Source organism: Rana temporaria, chromosome 3 (genome assembly GCF_905171775.1).
Source record: "Rana temporaria chromosome 3, aRanTem1.1, whole genome shotgun sequence".
Classification (NCBI taxonomy): domain Eukaryota; kingdom Metazoa; phylum Chordata; class Amphibia; order Anura; family Ranidae; genus Rana; species Rana temporaria.
Window position 1 is genome coordinate 360568063 of NC_053491.1, and position 14771 is coordinate 360582833.

The window sequence follows — 14771 nt, forward strand, 5'->3', positions numbered from 1 at the left end:
CGGTGGTTTTGCGCCGCCTCCCCTGGTTGAAATGCTGGTCTGCTGATCAAGCCTCTAAAAAAGCACTGGCGGATTTATCCTTCAAAGGGGGAGGCTTTTTGGGTCCTCGCTGGATGACATTATTAAAGATGTCACTGGAGGGAAGAGCACTCTCCTCCCTCAGTCCACCAAGGGGAAGGAACCCCGTCGTAAGCCGGGTCCTTCTTTTCCCACGCAGAAGCGATATTTTCATCAGTCAGGGCCCGTGGGTAAACCCTCCCAGACCGACAAGAGCTCTGCTGGGGGACAGAAACGTCCCTGGGTGCGCAAGCCGAACAAACCGGCGTCCAAACCCGCCATTGCATGAAGTCTTGCACCCGCCCGACTCAGGGGTGGGGGGACGGCTTTGCAGGTTCACGATTCGGTGGACCTCCCTGCTCTCCGACCAATGGGTCTGCGAGGTGGTCTCTTCGGGGTACAAGATAGTTTCTTTCCTATCCCCCGAACAGATTCTTTCCCTCAAGTCTCCCTCTCCTCCTGGCTCGTCGGGCTGCCCTGTTGTGGGCAGTACAGGACTTGCTAAGTTGCGGGGTAATTTTACCCGTTCCACAGGAAGAAAGGTTTTAGGGATTTTATTCAAATCTATTTGTGGTCCCGAAGAAGGACATAGTCCGTCCAATCCTGGACCTCAAAGCCCTAAATGCCTTTGTGAAGGTAAGGAAGTTCTGCATGAAATCCATTCCTTTGGTGGTAGCTGCGCTCCATCCGGGGGACTTTCTGGCGTCCTCGAACATCAAGGATGCATACTTGCATGTCCCAATTTGCGCAAGTCACCAGAAGTTTCTGCGCTTTGCGATCGGGGAGGACCAATATCAGTTTGTGGCCCTTCCTTTTGGCCTAGCGTCAGCACCAAGAGTTTTCACCAAGGTGCTTGCACCAATCCTAGCTTTACTGAGACAGCGAGGCATTGCCACCTTGGGCTACTTAGACGATCTTCTTCTGAGAACAGCTTCTGGCTCAGAATTAGAGGAAGATGTGTCTATAGCCAGCCAGACCCTCAGAGAATTCGGGTGGGTGTTGAACATTCAGAAGAAGTCGGTCGTGGTCCTGGTATCTGGGGTTGATTCTGGACTCCTTGGAAGCGAGGGTCTTTCTACCCCTGGAGAAATTGCAGACCCTTTAGTCTGCAGTGAGAGTGTTGGCATCCCGCAAAAGGTCGTCTCTCCGTTTTTGCATGCGAGTCCTGGGTTTGATGGTAGCCTCGTTCGAGGCAGTACCGTATGCCCAGTTCCACACTTGAGTGTTGCAGAATGAGATCCTGTCCAATTGGAACAACTCTCCATTGTCTCCGGATCGCCAGGTTCAGGTCAGCCGCCTGGTCAGGGTCTCTCTGAATTGGTGTCTGAGATCCCCGGCTCTTCGGTCTGGGAAATCGTTTCTTTCCTTCCAGTGGACGGTGATTACGACAGACGCCAGCCTCACAGTCTGGGGGGTCCAGTCGGCCCATGGTCACTGGTCTCTAGAAGAGTCCCGTCTGCCGATCAATGTCCTGGAACTTCGGGCGATCAGACTATGCCTCTCCTCGTGGTCGAGGAGGTTGCAAGGTCGCCCAATCAGGATCCAGTCGGACAATGCCATGGCGGTGGCTTATGTCAACCATCAGGGGGGAACAAGGTGCTTGGCTGCAGCATCCGTGGTCGCTCACATCCTAAGGTCGGCGGAAAGAAGCGTGCCGGCTCTGTCGGCCGTCTACATTCCGGGCTTAGAAAACTGGCAGGCAGACTGCCCGAGTCGCCAGATGCTGGACCAGGGAGAATTGGCTTTGCATCCGGAGGTGTTTTAACTCCTTTGCAGGAGGTGGGGCACACCAGATGTGGATCTCCTGGCCTCTCGTCTCAACCGCAAGGTGTCAAGGTTCATGGCCAGGTCCAGAGATCCTTGGGCAGACGCGTTGGTAGCCCCGTGGGGTCAGTATCGGCTAATTTATGCCTTTCCCCTGTTGAAGTAACTTCCCAGGCTGCTCCACAGAGTGGAGGCCGAGAGAATCCCGATGATTCTCATCGTTCCAGATTGGCCCCAGCGTCGTTGGTACACCGATCTTGTGCGCCTGGTGGCGGATGTGCCCTGGCAGCTGCCAATGTGGGAGGACCTTCTGTCTCAAGGTCCGAAACTCCATCCTGCTTTACAGTCGCTGGCTTTAATGGCATGGCTATTGAAAGCCAGGTACTAAGGGGCCGAGGTCTTTCCGATTCGGTCATCTCAACCATGTTGAGGGCACAGAAGTCTACTTCTAGGAAGATCTACCATCGCACCTGGAAGGCCTACATCTCTATGTGTGAAGAGATGGGTTGGCGTCCACTGACTTATTCGGTGTCCAGGATCCTGCAGTTTTTACAGCGTGGAGTGGATCAGAAACTTTCCTTGAACAGATTTCGGCCTTGGCCGTGTTCTTTTGGCGGCCCATTCTCTGGGCCTTTGTGCAGGGGGTTTGTCATATACTTCCCCCTCTTAAACCACCTCTTCCCCCTTGGGATTTGAATCTGGTGCTCTCGGTTCTTCAGAAACCTCCCTTTGAAGACATCAGAGAGATTCCTCTCTTCACACTATCTCAGAAGGTGGCCTTTTTAGTGGCCATTACATCTGTCAGACATGTTTCTGAATTGGCGGCCTTGTCCTGCAAGTCGCCATACTTGATCCTCCATAAGTATAAGGCTGTGTTGCGCCCGCAACCTTCCCTTCTTCCCTGCTCCCCATTATCTATGCAAAAAAATAAAAGCCCATAATCCCAATCGCGTTCTGCGATCCACCAATCAAAATTTCCTCCAGATACCCAAAGCCAATTACAAGTCCAAAGGAGAAAGGAGATTTGCGGTCCAAGGGCCTAGACTATGGAACGCTTTACCAACCAGCATTCGGTTGGAGGAGAACCACTTGACGTTCAGGAGAAAGATCAAAACCCATCTCTTTTGATACCAAAGGAGACAGGAACAACAAGCGCCCAGAGGCGATTAAGTTTGCATGTGCTGCGCTATATACGTTTTCATTCATTCATTCAAGGTGGTTTCGTCATTTCACTTTAACGAGGACATTGTACTTCCATCCTTGTGTCCTCGGCCGGCGCATCCTAAGGAGGTTGCGCTACATTCTTTGGGCGTGGTACGCGCTCTGTGGGTGTACCTGTCTGCTACGGCTCAGTTTCGGAGGTCTGACTCACTTTTTGTGTCGGTATCTGGTCCACAAAAGAGCCTGGCAGTCTCGTTGGCCACCATTTCTCGGTGGATCAGGTAGAACGTCATACAGGCCTATGCTCTTAAGGGGCGGGCGCCCCCCTTTCCGGTCACGGCACATTCGACCAGGGCAATTGGTGCTTCCTGGGCTTTCCGACATCAAGCATCTGTCTCACAGGTGTGGAAAGCCGCGACTTGGTCGTCTGTTCACACTTTTTCCAAATTTTTCAAGGTTGATGCGAGTGCATCTTCAGATGCTTCCTTCGGCCGCAAGGTTTTGCAGGCGGCTGTTTAAAGTTGCACCTGCTTCGTTGGGGAGCTCTGCTTGTTTGGGGTGAAGTTGTGTGTTTTTTACTGATACTGTTCCCACCCCTTGTTTTTTTACACTGCTTGGGGACGTCCCACTTGTCAAGACTTGAGAAGGCTGTGTCCGTCCATGGACAATAAGAGAAAATGGGATTTTTTGTACTCACTGTAAAATCCTTGGACAGACACAGCCCCCACCCCTCCTTTTTAGGTTTGTACTGCTTGTTACGAACTGAGGCTGCATGCTGCAGGGAGGTGGGTTATGTCTGGAGGGACCGCCCCCTGGGCAGGGCTGGTCAACTCTGTTAAAGTAACATGTATTTGAATATCCAACATGTTTCTGCCTAGTCCTCTCCTGTCAAGACATGGAAGGCTGTGTCCTTCCATGGACGACAGAGAAAAGGATTTTACGGTGAGTACAAAATTTATTTATTTTTAAATAACAAACATGTCATACTTACCTCCACTGTACAGTTTGTTTGCACAGAGTGGTCCCGATCCTCGACTTCTGGAGTTCCTTGGCGGCTCCTCCTTCGCATCAGATAAACCCCCCATGGGAAGCACTCTCCTGGGGGGTTATCTTCCGGGCGCTCTCCTGAGTCCAGCATTTGCGTCCACACGAATGCCGAACTCGACCCCGAGCCAAGGGCTGCGCTGCTATCAATCTATCCAATCAAATGTCGGGACCCCGTGCAGAGAGGGACTTCGCGTCACCGCCGAGGGAAATACAGGGCTCAGGTAAGTAAAACAGGGGCGGGGGGGGGGGGGCAGTCAATACCAGAAGTTTTTTCACCTTAATGCTTAGGATCCATTAAGGTAAAAAAAAAACACCAGGGTTTACAACCCCTTAAAGTCTTCCTGTCAGTGTAAAACTGCCTGGCCATACATGTACGGGCAGACAGCTCACACTGACAGTCTGCTGATCGCTTGTGCAATGCTTTCCAAGCTAACACAAATAGTAAATGCATGTTATTTTACTTTTTGTTTTAAGTGAACTTATCTTTTTTTAATGAGTCATTTTAATGCAATGGAAAGTTGTAAATGGGCCCCTAAGGCTAGGTTCACACTTCTGCATATCGCTGGTACATCGGCTCATTCATGTAACAGTGAAAAACACAGGGAAAGAAAAGGATATTATTCAGATAGTGTCGCTCGCGTCTGCAAGGGCACAGCAGCCTATTCATTTGAATGGGCTGCTATACTTGCAGGAGAAAGTTCCTGCAAACACACCACCTGGGACCACAGCACTATGCGTTCACGCAGGCATTTTGCATATGTGGGCTGCAGGCCTGCAGCAGGTCTCCTAAAAGAGCAGTGTGCTTTGCCTGCGGGTCACTAACACACATGATTATACACATGTTCCTGACCTGTACATATGTGAACCTAGCTTTATGTGATAACCATGATATGGCACCATGGCCTGCTAACAGTATTATGTTAATATAACCCTATGGTGGCAGTCAGATAACAAATACAGAAAAAAAAACATGTCCATTATTTCCCGTCTACAGCTGTATAAAATATACTGGTATGCCATTACACCCTCCCTCAGCAGTCGCCTCACCAGCGCTCCGGATCTTCTCACACTTCCCGCCTCTGCCACCCAGCCAATCAGCGAGCCGCGCAGTTAGCTTGCGTAAAAGAGATAGACACGCCGCCTACACCCAAGGCAGTGGCTTCACTCTGACTGACTGAGAGGCTGGGTGTACAGCGCAGCGATTTTCTTTTTTTTTTTTAAAGCTCAGCAAATATTTTCATCCGTGACCGAGTTACCGTGGAATAAGATCTTTAGAACTCGGTGTACGAATACAGAAAGCTGGTCATGGTTGAAACAGACGTGCGCCATGTTTGTGCTCCTCACAAATGATTGTGAATTGTATTCTCACAGAAGTCCTGTTGCGTGTAGCAAGTATTCCAAATCCTTTTCAGTTTGCAATGCTAGCAGTTGGAGTGGTTATGGAAAGTACATTCTTTATATAAAAGTCCCACAGCTCCATAAATGCACAGCTTTTTTTTGTTTCTTTCTTTTACTAACAAAACATAAAGGGGAATTCAATAAAGCTGCAGCACCACTTTTCTGGCATTAATCCCACTTATTAATATGTTGCGCCCAAATCATGTGACAGCTTGGCTTCGGACAGCGACTCATGCATAAAGTTTGGTTCTAAAATGCGTCCTTTTTATAACGTGGCGTCATTGACTGCTCCACTTGTGTCACATTGAATTGGGACGAGCAAAGCCTGGTATACAACCATGGTCAACCCAGCGGACTAAATGAAAAAAAAACTGAAGAACTCAAGAGGAGCCATTGTACCAACAATCCAATGTTAGTACAGCAATCTCCCCCACTGAGTTATTGTGTTCTGACAGTTTTTCATTCGATCCGATCTGCTGGACGGATGGCGAACGTATCGACATCCGTCTGGTTTCAGCGGATCTTGTCGGATTGGATGGCAGGCGGGTGGCAAGTGGATACATCTCTGCTGACATCCGCTTGTCAATACAAGTCAATGGGTGGCCAGCTCAGATACGCCTAATAACGGACAGGCAGTGCACATTAGCTTCTGTTATGCGCACTGCTCTTTGCACATTACACATCCCATCCCCGAGGGCTTTCACACTGGAGCAGTGCGCTGGCAGGGTGTCAGAGAAAGTCCTGCCAGCAGCTTCTTTGAAGTCAATGGGCGGCGTTGCCGTACCGCTGTAGCGGTGCTTTGTGAGCGGTATTAACCCTTTCTCAGCCGCTAGCGGGGGTTAAAAGCATCCCACTAGCGGCCGAAATGAGACTGCAAATCTGACTGTAAAATAACTGCGTTTTACCGCTGACGCTATGGGCGGCACCAGTGTGAAAGGGGTTTTAAAGCGGAGCTTCTGTAATTTTTTCATCTTTCCATCTATTAAATCTTATGCCCTTGTTTTAACTTTGAAAAGGTAAAAAAAAAAATTCTGCCAGTAAATACGTTATGCAGACCACTTCCTGTTTCTTGTCAGGAAAAAAAGCCTAGGCTTATGACAACATGCACAGCTCTGTTTCACACTTGTGAGAGTTTGCCAGGAAGGAAGGGGGGTACGTAATAAGAGGGACAATGAGAGCTGCAGAGCTGGAGGTGTGTGCCTGTGTAAATCCAGGAAGTGACCAGGCAGCAGCTTCAGCTGCCCACATTTAAAATAGTTGCAGCCAGCCTCAGTGGAGGGAGATTTCTGCAGCATATTTGGCAAGTACAGAATCACAGTATATAAAAAATAATATGCAAAGTGGTTGGAGGGAAACTTCAGAATGGCAAATATATTTTTATTACAAATTATGTGAGCAGACTGCAGTTCCTCTTTAAGATTCCAACAAAAAATGGATTCCCTGCTGCCTGCATGAGTGGGAAGCAAGTCTCTGTGTCTGTGAAATGTAAGCATTACTACACCTTCGCCAAATCCTGATTGTGTGTGCATTTGTGGAAGGCAATTCTGCTGCTGTACAAAAAAAAAAACCTTGGTGTGAATTTAAAGCATTCCTTTGCAAAAAGCTGTCATTCTGTGCATGGGTAGTCTGTGGCAATGCAAAAAAACAAAAAACAAAGAAACGAACTGTGAAATGAAAGCATTCTCTTAAAATTGGATACACTGTATCTAGCTTGGCACCCCTGTAAATCTTTTCACTCCCGCTCTCTTATACATAGCACAGCAGTACCATCTATGAACATACATATGCACTATACTCATATGCATACAACATACATACACAATGCATAAACATGCGTACATCATACTGTATATAAAAACTGCATACATGTGCATGTAACATATATACACAGTACACACTGGATACACATACATGCAACATACATAAACAGTACATGCATACATGCAGCATTCATACACATTGATATACATACATACATGCAACACACATATACATTGCATGCACATGCATGCATACAACATACAAACACACTGCATACACATGCATGCAATACACATACATTGTATGCAAACAACTCTCTGGTGGCATTTTCAGATCCCCCACATCCCTGCAGGCAGAAAAGCCTAGGGGTGGCAGCGAAATTGGTTTCCACCTTGGGGGCAGCTCACCCCTTCTAAGTCTACTTTTCTCCTGCACAAGCACAGTTCCAGCTCCACCTCCTCTACTCCTGGCATCCGGTATTTACTGGCAGTTACCGGCAGGGCGCAGCATGTGTGACTCAGAAAAATAACACGATGCACACTGTGCTTTCTTTACATCTCCAGAATAGAAATTCCACAGATACTGTATATCCATTCAGATAATGACCTGGCAACCAAAGCAGAATTCCGGTATTAAAGGGTCAAATCCGACAAGTTCCCTGGTATGGGTACTGCCTATGTACAATTACCATTTTTGGATGTTTCCTTATAACATTGCAATTCTTCTCTTTTTGAGTTCAGGTCCACTTTAAAGTAATTTCTCCATGCAGTGCTTCATGACAAAAATAGAGATTGACAATGCTGTGGTCCAGGTGAATTGCCAATTTGGCAGCAAAGTCAAGTACAGCAACATTGCCTACTCATCCCTAATCATGAAAAACAATTATTTGACCGTGGAAACCTACCACAGTTTATTTATATCTGTACCGCAGGGGTGGTGGTTAATTGAATTGATTAATTTATTAATTTAATGTTTTTATTTTTTCAATCAAATACAACACAATACAAAGTGCAGTCTATAAATCCAGCCTTTCAATAAACTTTATTAATCCTGGTGTTTTAGACAAACCCCGCCAACATCCTCCTGTTCTGACATGTTTTACCCAACAGAGATAGGCAGTGGAGACAATTAAGCCCATTCACAAGGTGAAGTAAAGAGGAAAACATACAAAATTAGCCATATACTCCATCAACCATTTAAAAATAAATAAAACAGGGAGAAGTTCTGGACAGCCGCACTCCAAAAAAGTTTTGGCCTTTTAATCAAAAAATTAAATAAAAAATACATGCCACAGCAGAAAGGACAGAAGAACTGATGCATTTCACACTAATAAACAGTGCTTAGTCATAGCTAATAATCACAGAAAGAATTTATAAGAATTATTTCATTTTTTGAATAAAAGGCAAAAACTTTTTTGGAGTGCGGCTGTCCATAACTTATCCTATATGCATTGCCAGCACCTTGGCATCTAAACTGGAGGAGAGGTTTTCACCTTTGTTTGACCTACCTAGAGCGGTGATATCCCCTTCCACATTTAAAAAGAGGACTACCAAATCTTAAAGCATAACTAAAGTAAAGGAGTGGAGCCTGGATCCAAGATAATGTTCCTCCAGTGGGCATATGCAAGAGTTACATAATTAGTGGCCTTCCAATGACCTAAGTGAGAAGATGTAAAATGCAGAAAAAAACTGAGCTGTCATTGTTGGAGGAAGGCAAGTATGCTGTACCATAGATCCCAACTGTCTCTGTTTCGAGGGACTGTCTCTCATTTGGGAAAAAAAGTCCTTATTTGTGCCTTATTTTGGTCTGATCTATATAATTGTATATACTATGTATACCTAAAAAAGTGTATTACAATGCTAAACCTTTCATCCAATTTCGAAAATGCTTCATTTGTAAATTCCATAAGCCAACATAAAGGAATAGTAATGCTAAAAAAGCACTTGTGGGTTTAATCCATCATTCTTTTTTTTTTGTACAAATCTCCTTTAAGGGGGTGTGTTCTATGCCTACATACTTTTGCTAATAGGTGTCCTTCGTTCCCATCTCAGAAAGTTGTGAGGTATGGCCATACATATTTGCACATTATGGCTAGAGCTGCCACGGCTCCCTGTAATACTGTTCACCCTTAATATTCAGTATTTTTATACAGTATATTTTGTATTTTTTTAAGTCTTAACCAAAATAAATAAAGCAAATATATTAAAAATTGCAGTTGCACATTTCTTTTAAAGGTGCTTTCTATCTTTCCATGAGTTATTTAGTCTGGAGCTAAGCCACTCACAACAAAGCAGGTTACTTTATAGTTGAATGTAGAAACCCCCACTATATTAGATCTTGGTCAAGAACACACCCCCAGCACACTGATAGGACAATGAAGCACCATAGTCACCCCTCTGTTCTCTCCTATCAGCATATTTACTTTTAGCACATGTGCACTGCAGCAGAGTCTGATTGGCTCCTTGAGCTGACTGCCCAGTCTGTCTGACTGTCTGAGTGTTGCTGTGCATTACAGAGCTCTGATCAAGACAAATGTAGGTACCTACTAGGGATGAGCTTCGAGTTCGAGTCAAACTCATGTTCGACGCGAACATTGCCTGTTCGCATGTTCGGCGAACAGCGAACAATTTGGGGTGTTCGCGGCAAATTCGAAATATCGCGGAACACCCTGTTAAAGTCTATGGGAGAAATCTAAAGTGCTAATTTTAAAGGCTAATATGCAAGTTATTGTCCTAAAAAGTGTTTGGGGACCTGAGTCCTGCCCCAGGGGACATGTGTCAATGCAAAAAAAAAAAGAGAAATCAGTGTTTTGGACATACTACACTATGATGATCTTGTCCCCTTTTTTCCCATTGAGTGATCAATTTCAGTATCCAGTACCTGATATCATCTGAGGTGAATCTGACTACCGTTCCTTTGTGCGATCCGGCTTGGAGAGACAGCTGAAGGTCTTCCCTCTCTTTGCAAGATTGGAGTACCCCTCCCTGAGTTGAGTGATCCTATACCGGGGCTGGCAGGCTGATTCACATGCTGTATTGACCTCCTTAAAACCGGGGTCCAACTTTTGCGGTAAGCCAGTATTTTTATTCCTTCCGAGCTGAGAAATAAGATATAAGCCTCTATCAGATACCGTGCTGCAATGTGGAATGATCAATGAACTGATTCCTGGAAATATCCTGCTGTTTTGCTTTTGCTCACACAGATTTTCGCCTTCCCTTTTTTTGGGACATTTATTCACTTGTTTTGATTATCCAATTCTATAATATTAGTTTTTATTTTATTTTTCTTAACCAATCACCTTTTTGGTTTATATTCACCTCTTGTGTGCTTTGTCACATTTTTTTATATATTCACTATTTTATTATTCACCATTTAATTATTTTGCACATTATATCTTGGGATTGCGCACCTATTTTTTGTATTTTATGTGTTCTTGAGCTTTTGGTATTTAAGCCTTTTTAGGCTGCAGCATCCCTCTTTTTGTATCACATATGTATTTACGCATCTTAGATACTTTTTTACTAAGTTATTTTTTTCATTTTTCTCATCACATGTGAGTGGGTTTAGCGCAGAGTTTTTTCTTTTTTGTCCACATCCCAACAACCCTTGCCCGGTGGTTGTGGGGGTCTGGTAATTGAATTTGGGGGGACCCCCACGCTTTTTTTTTTATGAATGACTTTTCTCTGAATTGCCGAGAGCCGACAATTCATTATAGTCGCGAGTGATTTTAAATTACTTTTTTTCCTCTAGTAATTATACTTTGTGCAGAGACAGTTCTAAGCATGGGAAACATGCGCTGCTTCACTTTAATTGTTTCACTTTAAAGGGGAGTTACAGCCTTTTTTTATGTTTATTAAAAGTCAGCAGCTACAAAAAGTGTAGCTGCTGGCTTTTAATAAACAGACACTTACTTGTTCCACGGTTCCAGCGACGCGCCGGCCGGGGCTCCGCTCCTCTCCCCCCCTCTCCGGCTGGTGTCTTCATTCCAAGTGTGGACACCCGGCCGTGACAGCTTTCGGCTTCACGGCCGGGCACCCACTGCGCATACGTGAGCGTCACTGCACATGCGCGAGCGGTGCTGCGCCGTCCCATTGGACAGGCGATCGCCTACAGAGAAGGGGCTGCAGTAAGGCGATTAAGCCATTCGCCTTACCAGCCTCTCGGCGGAAGGAGGAAGTGGGACTCCTCCTGAAGCCCCCACTCCCCCCCCCAAAAAAAAATTACATGCCAAATGTGGCATGTAAGGGGGCGAGAAGTGGATTAAGCGGAAGTTCAATTTTTGGGTGAAACTCCGCTTTAAGCATTATTAAATTCATTGCTCTTGAAAAAACGTCTGTTTTTAAAACTTTTTTTTGCATTGATACATGTCCCCTGGGGCAGGACCCAGGTCCCCAAACACTTTTTAGGACAATAAGGCCGCGTACACACGATCGGTTAAACCGATGAGAACGGTCTGATGGACCGTTTTCATCGGTCCAAACCGATCGTGTGAGAGAGAGAGAGAGACTTGTAAAGCGCAACACATGCGAACTAAATCGCCTCTGGGCGTGTGTGGGCGCCATCGGTTATTTATCCATTGGTTAAAAAAAAGCCAACTTGTTTTAAATTTAACCGATGGATTCCTAACTGATAGAAAAAAAAACGATCATTAGTAGGCACAACCATCGGTTAAAAATCCACGCATTCTCAGAATCAGGTCGACGCATGCTTGGAAGAATTGAACTTCGTTTTTTTCAGCACGTCGTTGTGTTTTACGTCACCGCGTTCTGACACGATCGTTTTTTTAACCGATGGTGTGTAGGCACGACCATCAGTCAGCTTCATCAGTTAACTGATGAAAACGGTCCATCAGACCGTTCTCATCGGATGGACCGATCGTATGTACGCGGCATAACTTGCATATTAGCCTTTTAAAATTAGCACTTTAGATTTCAAACGTTCGAGTCCCATAGACTTTAACGGGGTTCTAAAGTTCACACAAACTTTTGGTCTGTTCGCAGGTTCTGGTGCGAACCGAATGGGGGGGTGTTCGGCTCCTCCCTAGTACCTACACTAATAGCCTTTATTTTTATTTATTTTATTTTTTTCCCAAGTGCAGTTCTCCTTTAACACTGGTCTTCATGAGTATAGATCCATCTGAGAAGACTATTATAGACTCATTAAAAATACATGAGACCAGACGACCTTTTACTCTCTACACGATGTCATGAATATTATGTTCCTTCATGTACAGAGCATCACAGGGTCCCCATAACCTTTACACAGCTGGCAGCTTTAGAGTATCCTACATTCAGAATTGGGACTTGTGCCAGGGAAATCTGCATTAACAGGAATCCTTGCCATTTGCTGCAAAAGGATCTTAAAATTGCTTGTAATCACAGTATAATAAGCAAGCAGTTGCTTGAATGCAGTAACCAGATTATAACAATGGGAACTGAAAAATCATATTTCTTTATCGTACATCACGGGACACAGAGCGGCATTCATTACTATATGGGTTATATGGAGTACCTTCAGGTGTAGACACTGGCAATCTCAAACAGGAAATGCCCCTCCCTATATAACCCCCTCCCATAGGAGGAGTACCTCAGTTTTTACGCCAGTGTCTTAGGTGTTAGTCATGGTTTAGCTTGCCTCCGCATCCTTGGGATTAGGTGAGCTACCGGTTCTGTCCAAAAAAGCCTCAGCGCTAAAGTGGTCAGTAACCGGACCCCAAACCCTTGGGGTATAGCCCATAATGCTTTTCTTTTTAGAGAGCTGGACCCTGGGCCCAGAACTTAGAAACCTTTGGGTACCTAAAGTTTTCTGTTGCCAGGGTGCTATATGGGCCCAGGACAGTGGATCCTTCATAGGAACCCAGGGCCTGAAGGTCTAGACATCCCCACGGAGATGGGGGAAGATTGGGCCTCTTGCTTGGCAAAGTCCTGCGGCATGGAGCAGGTAAGTGAGGGGAAACTTGCGGAACTTGGTTCTTAGCAGGTTTTTTTCTGGGGGGTCACAGGGGACATGCCTAAAGTTATGCACTGCATCTGGCAAACTAGTCACATATCATAAAGATAGGATGGCTCTCTATGTATTATTCCCCATAAGATGTGACCTCCCTTGTAGTGTTGGAAAAGCATTGAGTGGGGCCTGTGTTATATAAAAATATATGTGTGTGTCAGAGAGCTTTGCTTACCTGCAGGCCTCCAGGCGATGCTCCATTCAGTCTTCCTCCTCAGAGCCTGCAAGCAGGCAAAACGCTGACCTCCTCATGGTTCCAGGCTGCAGGCTGCAGTTTGCTGGAACAGAGAGGTCCCTTCCTCCCAAAATCCCCCCCCCTCCCCCTGTCGGGAAAGGGGCATTTCCTGTTTGAGGTTGCTGGGGGGGAAGGGCGGGTCAGTGGCTTAAAGGAAGGGGCGGCCCTTCCTTGTTTGTTCCATCAATACTTTGGAACTGAGGAGAAAGACCAGAGCGGCAGCACGGGGCGCCGAGGACACACAGTGGCCAGAAAGGATATTGCAGTCTTCAGAGGACTGTTTTGTCAAGCCTAGAAATAGGCTGTTTCTTTTCCATCTCATAGTTTTTCTTTGCAATACTACTCAGGGGGACAGAATGTTTTTTCTTTCCTGGATTTGAAACAAAAACGAAAAAAAAAAAAAAAAAAAAAAAAGTCATCTAGGGGAGAGGAAGCATTTTTTTATCCCCCAAACAGGTGTTTGGACAATTAACTTTTATAGTTCCAAATACCAATAGGTAGCAGGTGTACCTCGGTATTGTACCATGGTATGCCGCTGTTTTCCCTACAGGGAGCCTTGGGGCCATCGGGATCTGGGGCTGGAGCTGACGCGGGTCAGTCCAACCCTAAGATGGTCACGGAGGAGGTATTACTCACCTCTTTAAAAGAGATGCAGAAAAGCATGGGAAAAATGATATCCGCAGCTATGCGGGGCAGTAAGCGGAATAGATCTCCGTCGCCCGAGCGCGGACCCTCAGAAGAGGAGGTCCTTTCCTCAGGGGAATTGGACGACCTCTTGGACACGGACCAAGTAGGTTCAGGGATCGAAGACCCGGATACAGAGGAGTCTGGGGCAGTCTCCCTGAGGGAGAGCTGGTGGATTCAAGGATTGTCGGACTTGGTCCATAGGACATTCAACTTGCCAGTACCAGATCTCCAGGTATCGACGGTTTCAGCTTTGGGCTCACTGAGGGCGCCTCAAAGCAATGCTGTGTTTCCGATCCATCCTCTATTAGAGGGAATTTTGTTCCAAGATTGGAACAAGCCAGATAAGATCTTCTTACCACCTAAAAGGTTCTCTGTCCTATATCCTATGGAAGAAAATTTTTCCAAAAGATGGGCTACTCCTGCAGTGGACGCAGCCATCTCATGTGTTAACAGATCGTTAACATGCCCTGTAGAAAACATACAGGTGTTCAAGGATCCAGTTGATAAGCGCTTGGAAGCACTACTTAAGAACTCCTTCACTACTGCAGGGGCAGTAGTACAGCCAGCTGTGGCTGCGATTGGGGTCGCTCAAGCATTATCGGATCAATTTAAGCAGATGCTTAAACTTATTCCGGCCCAGCAGGCAGAAAAATTTTCG

General features: G+C 45.9%; 1 protein-coding gene across 4 annotated transcripts in view; it reads right to left on the reverse strand.

Moving 5' to 3' along the window:
- RAD52 (RAD52 homolog, DNA repair protein) overlaps window positions 1-5185 on the reverse strand; it is a 288876-nt gene extending 283691 nt beyond the window's left edge. For 2 of the 4 annotated variants that reach the window (XM_040345286.1, XM_040345284.1), the window contains exon 1: window positions 5077-5180. The gene's annotated coding sequence lies outside the window, so the exon portion shown is untranslated. Of the gene's footprint in view, window positions 1-5076 lie in introns of all 4 variants that reach the window. The other 2 variants (XR_005748027.1, XM_040345287.1) reach the window with 2 other exon arrangements.
- Between the last annotated feature and the right edge of the window lie 9586 nt (window positions 5186-14771).